The 13,910-nt window shown below is 36.4% G+C and overlaps 1 protein-coding gene across 1 annotated transcript in view; it reads left to right on the forward strand.

Annotated features, from left to right (window-relative positions):
- Window positions 1-13,910, forward strand: part of LOC115948536 (receptor-type tyrosine-protein phosphatase N2-like) — a 175,047-nt gene that overhangs the window by 30,927 nt on the left and 130,210 nt on the right. The window lies entirely within an intron of this gene.

Below are 13,910 nucleotides of genomic sequence, written 5' to 3' on the forward strand. Positions count from 1 at the left end.
TGATAAAGGATTAATTTTTTTCTTCTTTCATAGAGAAAATTAATCTGTTTCAAATACTGTACAAATATTACCCACTTTATTTAACAGTTTCTAGGCAAGGAAAGTCTTCTGAAGGGTAATTTTATCCCGCATTGCCAGGGGGAAAAAAGACATCAGAGATGGATAAAAACTTGGGTGCCTGGCTTTGAGTCTGGCGCATGGCACACTAGGTCATGCTTTTTGGTCAGCTACTTATTTAACAAGTCACAGGGAGTTCAGCTATGCTGAGCACTGGTTTTCCTCCTATGATTCATACTGATGAATGCTCTGCATGTTAATGTCATGAACTAGGAGGTTATGATCTGCCATGTCTAGTGAAGAGTTTTAGATTGAGGATTTTCTGAAGGCATTTTGGAAGGAATGTGTACTTCACAAAAATTCATCCTCTCTGTATAAAACAGAAGGAGGTTGAGTCAAGGTAATTGAAAAAAAGGGTCAGCTGTGGGAGGGTTTTGTGAAAAGAAGTCACATCTTGGGCACACAGGAAATAACTGATGTCTGGGTAGCATCCAGCTCCTGCCTGTGTTTCAGGTGGTTTGGGACTACTTGCCTTGGCCCATGAGTTGGCTTGCTGAAGTACAACATCTCTCTCAGCCTCACCTGTGCTGCCATCAGCTACTGTTTGAACTTCATTTACAGAATGGGATTAATTGTTTAATACTATTTTTTAAATCATAGTCTGATGATGCTTCATCTTTAATGGAAGTGTTTATTCTTGATTGTAAAAAAAAAATAAAATTGTACCCATTCTATAACTATATTTGAATGGAGAAATGGACTACTGGTGAGAAAATCTTCAGAAACCTGGAAAATACCAGGCATATTGGCTTTAGTTATTGAGAAGGAAAATACTGCCATATTTTGTTTGTTTTGATTAATGTCTTTTGGTTGTATTTCATAAATAGAGTTTTTAAATTGAAAATAAGATGGTATTCTATTATCTTTCTTGTAAGGAGAGTTTTTACCATTGACTTTGGACGGTAGCAGATAAAGTCTACTGCACATTTAAAGAAGAAATCCCATGGAAAATTTCTCTGCTGAATCAGGGGGTCCAGCTTCATTAACTTCATTTATTTACAGTACAGGAACATTTTCACCTACCTTTTTAACTGTTAGTCTAAAGCTTTTTGGTTATTTTTTATCATTTGATAAATCACAACACATTGCAGTTGATAGGCTGTAGACTTGTTCTCTAATGTAAAATATCCTTCCAGTGGTATAGCCAGCTGTGATGGATCTTTCTTTTAATGTGCAGAATTAGCTGCATATTTTGCATCTGTTAATATGCAGTCACGTGACTGTACTGAAAATATTTGCATGGTCGTTAACTTAAAAATGTGGTATGAATAACAGAAGTCCAGATGGGAGTGAGCATTCTTTCTATCCCTACAGTGTTTTTATCAGTCTTTGCCTTTAAAAAAAATCAATAAACCTGTGAAGGGTTATCCTAAATCTCAAATCTGTGAAGAATTCATCCATAACAAATTTTCTTTGTTCAAGACAATGAGATGCTTTTATTCAGGTTAAACCCATAAAGTACTAAAGGACGGTGGAATTGACCAGTAGGTAAACCAGTAGTAGAAGCTTTAGACAAAGGCCTTGCCAAAAAAAGAGTTAACACTTTTTGGATTTGTTGTTTTCTTGCCATTGCACCGCTATCAGTGGAAAAATTTGAATATTCTGGTTAGCTTCTTTGTGGCCTCATGGAGAGAGGTTTCAGGAAAAACCTGATGTCGTGTTAAAGTCACCACTGACATATCAGGAGATATTTCTCAGGAAATATGCTTCTTACTTGGGCTAAGGTATCATGGGTGATTTATTTTATTCACTGGCAGCTAAAAGTATCCTTTTTCTTAAAGATTCTTTTTTTTTTTTGGTAAAAATGGGGAAGTTATGTAGAAAAAACTATCAGTCAGCCTGGAGAAAGAGGAGTTATTAAAGGGGTGAGAATTTGTCATACTAGCCTACTTTAACTCTGACCTGAGTATTTGCTTGGTCTGGAATTCTCAATTCTTTCTTTTCTGTCCAAGAATTCCCAATGTTTTTTTAAATCACTGCAAAGATTTCAGAGTAATGACATGTTAATGAGAATCACAGGGTTAATTTGAGAGTATAGAGAAAGTCAAATAGGAACAGTGCAAGAACTGAGGAGAGAGGGTAAATGGTGAGTTCTTTCAAAGTTCTTTAAATTCTCAGTTACCAATTTATAGTCCTTTTCTCTGAAAAAAAAAACAAAAAAACCAAACCAAAAGAATTTAAAGGAACTGCTTCACTAATAAATTACTGCTTTTAGTTAGTTTTGTCCGCAAATATCTTTCCCTCTTGCCTACATTTTTAGTTTTTCCCTGTGCTTTGAAGTTAGGTGAGTGAACGATTGCCATGGAGAGGAATCCAACACCCTGTGTCAGCTCTTGATTAGCTGGTGCTTGGTAGTAATCAGCTTATTCTATGAAGATAAAATTGTCTTTCACAATCCTGCCAACTTCAAGGATAGACTTCAGTTCACAGGATATCCCCAGGCTTGTCTTCCACAGCATTCAGTCCATCTCTACAGCTGATTTGTTGTCAAGTTCACATTGACATAAACTTTGCTCGCCCTGTGAAGCAGATGAGTGGGAATAGATTTAGGGAATTCATAATTAGAAATATTTCAACACCGAAAATAAGATCCAACATGTTAGTTGTCACTTTTGGATACAGCCTGAATCTTTATGGAAGTAATAGTTATGCTTAATATGTTTTGTTAATGGTTATGTAGCTGTCAAATAAATTCCATTATTTCTTATTACATCATTAGAGACCATTAAAAGGATATTAGCATGCTGATGTAATTATGCAAGCAGACGTAAAATTACTATAGTTATGATTTTATAATCTAATTATGGGTGTCCAATGCCCCTGGTGATTGATTGTTGGACGGGTATCAGGGATTGAAGTCAGATGGGTACTTATATTTCAGAGGGTTTATATCTATTTTCTTTAAAAAAAATATGACTTTGCAATCTGCAACATTGGCTTTCTTCATGTAATTGAGTTATTCACAACATGGGACTTTATCAAGAAACATCCAAATATAATAAAAATACCAAAATCTCCAAGCTCAACTGGAAACAGTAGAAAGGACACAGAATTAATAGTCAAAGTCATTGATTAGAGCATAAATGACTTAACTGGTTTCTGATGAGAATACAAATAATTTTTGAATTTGTATTTAATGTTCTCACATTTGGGGTATTTACTGCCAACATCAGCTCTGACCTTAGGATAATACCTTTGTATGGAAAGAAAACAGATTATTCTGATTTCATAGTATTTCATGCCTTATATCCTACCATTTTCAGCCTCCAGTTAAGAGTGAGATTTTCAGCTGAATATTACATTCTGTCTTGACTGATATGATTTTCCCAATTGCCATTGAAGATCTTTTGCTCTAGGTGTCTCTTTTTTCCCCATTTTGTTCTGCTTTAGCTTCCTCCACCCATTTGTCTTAATGGCAGTTTCCTCATTTTTGCCTTCTAATATACCAAAACTCAGTACTCAAAGAAATGAACTTTCAGGAGATGTGATAACTTGACCAGCATTTCCATTTTCATATATATTTTTTCAGCAGAAAACCTCTAGCAGATCATTCTTTATTCATTCCATAAACTACATTAATCTCAATCTGCTGCTGTTGTTTTGAAGTGTAACAATTCACTATATAACCATATAATCTATATGTATAATGTTAAGACTGAGCAGGACACTTAGGCTAAATTTGAAATGCTAATATAAATAGATTTTTTTAAGTTGAAAAGGCTGATTTTGGTTATCTAATATAACATCCTGGATTGCAAAGCCATTTCATTTAACCACTATTCCCCTATCATGAATTGATGCATTTATATTGTGCATCCAAAACTAAGTTAAAAGGCCAAATCCCTCATCTTTCAGTCTGACTCTCCAACACCCAGGATTCAGGCTGGTTGTTCAGCTTTCCCTTCACAGTGATCCCCACCCCCACTGGGACTACAGGTGAATTCAGTGTTTACTTAAATAGTTCATTATATGAAAAATGAAAAATTCAGGTTAACTGAAGTTATACAAGGAAGCCATATGAAGACTTCAGCTGATAAATATCTTTCAAATTTTGTACCAGACACAGCAATGTGATTTCACATTTTGAAAAGAAAATACTATAAATTTGAAGTAATAACTAGTTTCAAAATTTAACTAAGCTTGACTTATGTAGGCGATGAGAATAAACAAAAATTTGACTTTGGGCTGAACTCAAGCCATTTTCTTGTTTTGTTTTGTTCAAGTGGCCAATCTTTTGAATAACACTAATTATGATAGACTTCTGAAATATTGAATCACATCTATATATTTTTCTACAGCCAACTGTTTTATTTCATGAGCAGAAAAGAAATCCTTAGTTAATGAGTAGCTCTTCAATGTTTCATTTTATTTTCATTGTTCAATGTGTGACTTCAGGTTTTATTTATTGCACTTTATTCAAATTCTGCTTTGAGGTCAGAAACCCCATTTCCTTCTGTTTTGGCTTGGATTTCTTTTCCTATAGTGCTCTTTACTACACTATCAAAATGCTTGGCAAACGTGAATTGATATATTTAACTCATATGAGATATGGGGTTTTATTAGGACCATCCAGGGCTGGAGTTATGCATGAAAAGATTAGTGTAAAAGCTTCTACCACTACAAGGTGTCCAGTGGGATGTCTCACTGCATGGCTTGCTCAGCCTCTTCTGAAAGAAACTTACCCTGACTGAGACAGAATCCCATTGGCTCCAATCTGCTGAGCATTCCATTACCTGAGCATTCAGCAGTTCCAGGAATCAGCTCTCCATTCAGACAGGGGTGTTTGGCCTTTAACATAAATAAATAAATAAATTCCTGAAATTATTTTTCCTCAAATGAACTGAGACCAATTCTAAGTCTGAAGTGAATGATTCCAGAATTTAGAGTAACAGCAGGACCTTTAAATATTTGTTATTCCATACTGCATTTGCAACACATCTCCTGAAGTCTGATAAAATAGAAATTAGGATCTTCTCTACTACTTGGCCACCATTCATCTTTGGATTTCAAGGATCCTACTGAAAAAAAACCACTTTAAAAAGAAAGGCTGCACTTCTGTGTTTGAAGAGAGATTTTTCCTGTTATACAGTAGCATGTCCATATTTTTTTAACAGTTTTGTATAAACGGGGATTTTAACAAAAGCTTGAATTTGGAAGGCTTATCATGATAATAGTTACAAGCACATTCTTTTCATACTTCAAATCTCTTGTTTCCAAGTACTGGGGTTAGAGACATTTTGCACTTTCATTTCAAAGAACAGGCCTTACACAACCAAACCCTGCCTACCTTTATCCCTGCTCTTAGGAAGAGCTGGAATGGTTGGGCTGGAATAAATACAATTTGAAAAGCCAGCCAACCATCCCAGTGAAAAGAACCTGAACTGAGGAAGATATCTGAAAATCAAACCAAGTGGTGAAAGTTTGGAGCAGCTTAAAACAGTTCCAAATTGGAAGTGTTGGGCAGGCAGAGGGGTGAGTGGATCTCCCAGCCTCACCTATTATAAACATGTGCATTGGCTGTAGTGTCCTAATCATGCACTGTAGGTTTTGTTCATTGTTTGTCACGGTACTTTTATAACACCTGAAAAATTCAATCAACCAGTTAATCATATTCAGTCATCCAGAACCTGAACACTGGAACAATACTTGGCATTTTCACTCCATTGTGCTGATGGGTTATGACATGTGGTGTGTGTATGCTCTAAATGTGAACAACTCAGGAAATTATTGAGGGGCAGGACAGTGTGAGGGAGGATTATTTAACCACTGAGCGGTGGTAGGTCAGGTAGCACAGGGTCTTGTTAGGTTTGCATTTGAAAAGTTCCCTCCATTGTACAGATTCTCCATGATTTGGTATGATTAATCTTTTCTTGTGTTGTATGTTGAACATCTGTGGATTAACATTTTTGCAAAGCTTTTTTTTCCAGATTGGCAGATTCTGGATACTGTTGTCTATGTCATTTATATTTACTGAGAGGAATGTTCTATAACTCATCCTGCTCTCCTTAAGATGCTGTAAATTAACTAGAAATAGATTTTTTAAACTTTCAACTCCATTTATTGTCTAGTTATTAAGCAAGATTCATATTTCAATTTGAACTATACCATGCTTAGTCTCAATAAAAAGGTAGATCTTTCAAGAAAGTTGAGCAGTATTTTTCATCTGCTCTCTGATCTTAAATAGCAAACACCTAACTGTGGTTATTTGACATAATCTTGTTTAAAGTGTTATAAAAGCATAGCTCAGAAATAATGGAACCCCTTTTATTCAAACCTGACTTCTCCCACAGATTTAATGAGTCTGGGAAACAAATTATGTGAAAAATGTATTGCTGTAAATCATTGCATGCAGGCACTTATAAGAAATTACATTGTGTTTTCTGGTACATATTGTCTTATTTGACAACTAATTTATAATATAAAGATTCATCACTTTTTAGAGGAATGATGATAAGGAAAAAAAAGGTGAAAATTTAAACTATGCATTTCCTTACTTAAAAATGAGTTATTCCACAACCTTAGCATTACATTAGTCTTGTGTCTTTTCCCCCTGAGGTACAATACATTTTGTGTTCTTTTCTTAAATGAATGTGCATATAACCAGGATAATTTTGCCTTCTCCACTGTAACTTTCCTCCTAGAAAAATATAAAAATCATTAAAGTAACAGGAAGGATTTCGGCCTGCAGCATTTTATGAATTCTATGTTGCAAAGAGAGAGACCATAAAAATCTAAGGAGACTCTTATAAATAATATGTGTGGTGCTTGGCTTTCCATTACAACATTTAATCTCATTAAAATAGAGGATTTGCATCTTTGTAATCAAAAGCAGAATGAATCCACTATTATTGATATATTTCCATGAGCTCCTAGGTCCCTGCTCAAGAGAAGGTTTTTACAGATATGTCAACTTCTGAAGTCTAACCTTTTTTAACTTCATATTTCTCTGCTACTCATATCTCTGTGTGACTGAGGATGCCATCATATTCCTTTTTTAATAAAATCAAAGTTCATAACATTGTAGGGTAGGCAGGATATACTCCTTTCTTTCTAGCAAGTCATTGAGTGTGTGCCAATGCATTTGATTTATATAACACTTCACATATTATTAACAGGTAATAATATCCATTCTGCAGATGGGTAGATTGAAACCCAAGGCAGTTTGCTTCATTTTCCCTAAAATGGCACAGGGCTTGATGACAGATATGAGAATAGAAACAGAGAACTGTGATTCTCACTCTTGAACTAAAGCTTCAACCACAAATAGAATTACTAATATTAGAAATTAAAAAAAGGTTTTCATGTAGGAATTTGTTTAAAAGAATAACCTCTTAGAAGAAATATAAAAAGTATTTTATGTCTATGTCTGTCTTGATCCTCCTGCCCTTGGCTGCCTGATTGTCCTGGAAGTACAACACACTTTTTTTTTCTCATTTTGTGACCTGGATAGTTGGATTGCATGAGCATTACAGACCTGCTGACCCAGCCGAAAAAGATAAAGGATTCTTTTGCATTTTTGTTACAGCCTAGCTAGTAAATATTGCATAAACAGGTCAATAAGTTGAATTACAACCTGCCTGTGGAAGGGTTTGTATGGTTTAAGAGCCATAAAGACAGAGCAAATATGCATCTGTAGATGCAATTGAAAATGCCCAATAAATTCTACCTGCAGTGCCTCCTTTGCCAAGGAAATATCTCTGCCTCACAGCTGGCAGGGGAGCCTCAAGAAAAAAATCTTCTCATTGGTGTTCTCAGAGCTAAGGGAGAAGCCAACAGGTCCTTATGAGGACGAGCAGGAGAGCTCTGGTTGTAGCACTCAAAATTTGGTGGCCTTTTGAACTAAGACTGCAGCAAAGTTTGGGGTTTTTTTGTCTTCGGTTGTGCTGCCTAATACTGATGCAAGAAATTTGTGTCCTACACGGATCCTATCAAAGCTCTGAACATTCTGAACCTGTACCTCTGTAACAGCCCTAACATGCGAGTCATGCTCCTCATTAAGGATTGAAAGTCGCTTGTGCAAGCAGAGCAAAAGGTGACTGTCATCCCAGCAGAGAAATTTTATATGTGCTTTCAGCCTGTTCCATTAACAACACAGGTGTGTACAGGGTGAGTAGGGCTGAGGCCAGTAAAATGCATTGAAGGCTTACTGGGTGTATATAAAAAATGTCTGTTGTTTGTAGATACAAAGGTATAAAGAAGGAGAATGGAAATATAAATAGAATGGGTTTTTTTTTCTTTTTTATTACATAAATTTTATACTTTAGCTTAATCCTTGGGGAGTGGAAGAAAAATCACTGTACATTTAAGAAGCTTTTTGAGACCATTCTTCCACCCTCACAGGGTCCAAACAGTTGTTTTTTTTACTGTAAGAAATTATAGCACTTGTATGGTTTGTTCTTTTAAATACTGTAATTAAGAACCTTATTTGCATGGCAGGCAAAGCTGGCAACTTTCATGTACTCAGTGTGGTGAAAATGTCAAGTTTCATGGCTTGTGACAGATTAATAGAAAAATTATTTTAAAACTCTGCAAATTATTCACAGATATTGAGTAATCATCAAAAGTTGCATTTTGTGAAGAATAAAAATAGGGCAAACTGAGTGTAGCATCAATCTCTAAATTAAGCGTTGTCTCTTTTTTAAATCATTTAAATTGTAGGCTTAGCAAAATAATCTTCACCTCAGATGAAGCAAGTTGTAAAATCTTTAAAATACTCTTTCATCATCTTTTGCAATGTAAATTAGGATCAGTGTACTTAGCACAATTTGATGCATATAGATTAAATGATTAATACAAAATTAATGATTAATATAAAATAATTAAAGCTCCATCTTTTAGTATCAGATACCCACCAGACATGGATTGCTGTTATTGGAAAGTGTCCCTTCCTGGGCCAGTCATCCCTTTCCTGTGATTTCAGTCTGGAAATTATTCTAATGACAGTAGTGTGTCAGGCATTTCATTATTTGAGCACCTTGTCGTGGCCTCTTCTCTGCCCCTGAAATGCTGCTCTGTGCAGTCACTCCTCAGTGCTTATCATGTCAGGGGGAGAAAAAAGGGCACAACAAGGTGTCCAAGACTTAGACACCTAATAATTCATACCTGATTAATGAAGAATGTAACTTGCAGAAGTAAATCTGGGCTGCTACCATCAAATCCAGACCTAAGTTTTGTTCCCATGTAGCTGCATTTTTGAGATGTGATTGCTCTGAAGCTGTCAACCTTTCTAATCTTTGTGGTCTACCTTTGTGGTTCTGCCTCCCAGCTGCCTGGTGAAAACCCATGTAATGAAATAAAAGTGGTGATAGGAAATCAGGCACTACCTGGTGAGCACTGCAATTAGTGTCTTTCCCTTAGCAGGGATTTTGCTTTTCCATCTTTAGTTCCTGGTCACTGTCAGGCCAGGTGGAATGCCAGTACAAGAAGTCTTTAACTTTCTCTCTCTATGCTGTGTTTAGTGCAAGAACACTTCAGAGAATGGTGCAAACTGTTCCTGCTTAGTGTATATGAAGGATATAAATATTAATAGATAATATATTACTTGCTGTATTGCAGAGTGTTCTGGAACACTGTGCATCATTCTGCACTTTAGAGAGCATGTTGAGAGTTTCGTGAGAAGAGCTCAAAAAACTCATTTTGCTAAAACAGAAAAAGGTTTTTTTAATTGATCACTTGCTGTGCATACATACCTGTCAATAGGAATGTGAGAAGACATACAGCTCCACATTGATATTTCTGCAGTCCAGGTGCAAAGTGAAGCAAATCTTTGAACAGTAAAGATATTAAAGAGTGAGAGATGTGTGTCTTTTTAGTATTAAGTCTGAGTGATGATCAATAATTCTCTACTCAACAGTTCAGGGATTTTATTTTGTAGCAGGTCAGCACAACACATCCTTTGCAAGCTTTCCTGAGTCTTTGAAGCTCAGTCAGGTACCTGCTTGTGTAATTTAAATACAGTATGATGCAATGCTTCACAAAATAAATTCTGGTCAACAGTTCTGGTCAAAAATGTTGGCAAAACTTGAATCAAGTGGTCAACTGATTTACAACTGAGTATCAGAAGGAGAAAAAAAATAGCCATTGTACATCTCTTAATCCATTCATGTATTGTGTGTCAATGTCCAGCTGAAATTTTCTGCCTTTGCTTTCCTCTGTAATTCATGCTATAAAAACGTAATGTAGTACAAAAACGCCTCTGCTAATTATGTGCTTTTCCCCATTGATTTGATTTGACATAACTATGTTTATATACCTCTAAATATAATATATAAAACATTTACAGTAACACAAGCATCTTAATTTTTCCAAAATTGAGAAGGTGAAAAGGAGGCTTCAGTCCAATTTAAACAATGGACATAAGCTTCAAATTCCTAAACACAGAAGGCATGGAAATGTGTACACATTGCAAGTCATTAGTTCAAGCCCACCAAACGTTTCCTGAGACAATTACCTTCACTGCTATAAAATTTGCTTTGCATAGTCCTCTGGAGCATTACTAATTGCTTTTCTTAACCTCCAGAGATTAAAGGATTTTGAAATGAACATATAGACAAGTGGTGACTTTAATTTCAAATCTAAGCTTTATTAAGGCAAGCCCTGTTTTATTAAATAGGGTCATTAAGAGAATGTTTCATGTTGGAAATAGCCAATCCTAATCTCCTCATCTTCCTCCAGTCTTGAGAAATTGCATTCTGCCTGTATCTTAAAAATGAGGTGCCACCTCAAATCAATTCCATCTGGCATCAGCTCTATGTCTCATCTTCAAGAGTGCACAGAGCCATGTTGGCACTTGTTTCTGAGATCCTTTTCCACTAGGGGGTATGATAGACTGTGAGTGCATCTCTCAGTGCGCGCATGGTGTGATCCTGCAGTGCTGGAAGACGCGCACACGAGGGAGAGGAACAGGCGTTCAAAGCCTGGCACATAATTTATGGAGATTTAAATCCTGTCATTCATAAATATAATTATAACCCACGGCTTGAAAGTGATATGGACCTTGCCATATTGATCACGCTCCAGCTCTGTTTATTCACATCATTCATTTGTTGACAGGGAAAATATAAGAAGAATGCTGTTAGTCGTAAAACAATTAACAAAAGGAACTACTTCTATTTTACACAAAGAATATTCTTTGTTTCTGTGTTCTGTGCACTCTCCCACCTTCAGATGGGAAATATAAACCCAAGGGGAGGGGATTTTATTAAATCAGCAATCAACCTTCAAGTCATTTTGGTATAAACACTGTAATTATTTCATCTCTAGTAAACAGAATAAAAGACAACAGCACATAAGGGTGACAATTTGCAATATGCTTAGAATGTCTTCGTTAAAAAAACCCTTATTATGACTGAAGGCAACATTATTGTAAGTAAAAAAAAAAGGCAAAAGTCGTGACAGCCAACAGGGGGGGTAATTAGTTGGTAAAGTTCAAATAATAAATTTAGCAGGTCATTGCAACAGACATTACATTTTGTGTGGGGCGAAGTCACTGTTTATTATCCTTGAAGCCAGAACTGCTTACCTATAATAAAAAAAATTTTTAAGAAAGTATAAGGAAAAAGTGATAAGTGCAATTACATTGTATAGTCCAGATAACTTCTAAGATTCACAATCTTCACTTACTTGAGTATAAGCTCATTTGTGTCAGAAAAAAATTACTACAGATTTACCTGGGGGTAATTATAGTACCATGCACCTCAGGGCAGGGATAGAAAAAACTCCTGCCTGACATTTTTAACCCCAGTTGCAGCAGATGTCAGATGTGGGTGAGGTTTCAGCCTGGTCAATGGTTTCTGTGTGACTTTTCTCCTGCCCAGCTGGGTGAGTGCTGGCTGGGGTAGGGTACCAGCAGGAGCGATGCCTCTGCTCCCCCAGCACCTCCCTGGTCTGTGGGAATGGTTTGCTTGCAATTCATCAGCTTATAAACAAATGTGTGTGCTTCAGTGAGCCCCTGTATTAGAGCAGTTTGAAGACAATTGCCATTAATGTTAGCCAGGTTTCAGAGGGTCTGACACAGTCTCATCTACCCTACTCGAATTTCCTATCAGAGTTGCATTTTATACATCTTGAAACCTTTTTTCAGGCTGGTTGACCTCTTGTTAAAAAGTCTTTTAAAAATATTTTGCAGTCATATAATTACTGGTTTTGTTTAAATGTTCTCATCCAATACATAATGAACAGCGAGGAATTCCCTAAAGGGCATCTTTTGTTATTGAAATGTTTATTTATTGAGTGCTTTTGCCAGAAGCCCCCATGAGAAAAATCTTATTTTATGAGCTCCTGAAGCAGTCAGTTCCCAAAACATCAAGCAGAAATGCAATTTTGACCAAGTAGTCTCAAGGTCTTTTGTTTGCTTTTAAATAAACAGAATGCCAATGTGCAAAAAGTTGTGACAAAAGCTGCTTTGTTTTCTGTATTTTGCAAATATTCCTAGTGAAGCCAGGCTGATGTGGTGCTCAGGTGATTTCTAACATACAAGAATTCAATTGCTACAGTAGAGGAAAACAATGTCCGACAGAGCAACATATGAGTGGGTGTTTCAAATGATTCTGAGATTTATTCTTTCCTGCAAAAGAATGGTCTTAACTCAGTAGCATCCCACTTGCATGAGGAATTTTTTTTCCTCACACTATTTTTGTTCTTGTTTTCCCTGAGCAGTGAGGAAGAATGACAGTCCTTGTGGCAACACTGATGTGGGCATGACTCAGATCTTCCTGGGTTCCTGGATTATCCAGGTGGAGTCAGTAGAGAATAGTGGGATGGTTGCTGACAGGCTCCCCTCCTTGGAAATCCCTGTCTCTCACTGCCTGGGCTGGGTCACTGAAATGATCCAGTTTTAATCTGTGATTTTACTGATGCCAGGAAGTGCAAGGCTGCCGCGAGTGGGGCAGGGCAGGACAAGTGGGAGGAAGCGGGGAGTGGCTGGAGGGAAAAGTAAAGAATTCAGGTAAGGGAAGGAGGGCAGGAAACTTCTTGTGTTTGCTGATAGAGCTGAAGTATAACTACATTGTGGTTTAAATTTTGTGTTGGTTCTAGGTTCTCAGCTATAATCGACTATGCAGTGAAGATTTGGGGGAATATCTGATATTGGTTTTTCTTTCCCTCCTATCTTGGTGATGCAAGAGCTGCATACTGGAGTGATGCTGCTTTTATTTAAAGCAGACTGCTAATGGCACTGTAAATATCTGAGCACCTGAGAGGAATCAGCATTTCTCTTAGGTTGACGGCAGCACAAAAAGGACAGTGCAAGATTACTTAGAGTCAGTGTTTGATATCCTAAAACAGGGGCACTTTATGGTTGATTATCTCAGGGCTAGTGACAGAACAGTCTAGATTTTTGTACAGCAGTTATCTCAAATAAAAAGTACTTTGTTATTGTTGAGTATTTTAATATATAATATTAATATTATGTTGACAAATGTTTTATACTTGCCTGGCATTATTAAAAGTGTTTCTTGACCATTAGTGACCAGGCTTTTAGAGTGTCCTTTAACAATAAAATCTGTTTTCTTTTTCTCCCCTCTCCCCAAGAGTACTTCAAGAAAAATGATTGATTAATGGCAGTCCCTGTTAACTCCAGAATAAAAGGTGTGCAGTGCATGCTTTGCTAGTAAAAGATGAAAGGATATTTCTTATTCTTATTCTTACTCTGATTCCCTTTGTAACCTCAAAGCAAAGTCTTATATTTAAGAAAGAGTTTTTACTATGTGAAATGGAAAAAGTTTAAAGGTATTTCTGTCTAGGATATATGTGATACAATTAAGCACACTTCATTAAGTGCTCTCCATTCTATG

Source organism: Geospiza fortis, unplaced genomic scaffold (assembly GCF_000277835.1).
Source record: "Geospiza fortis unplaced genomic scaffold, GeoFor_1.0 scaffold282, whole genome shotgun sequence".
Taxonomy (NCBI): Eukaryota; Metazoa; Chordata; class Aves; order Passeriformes; family Thraupidae; genus Geospiza; species Geospiza fortis.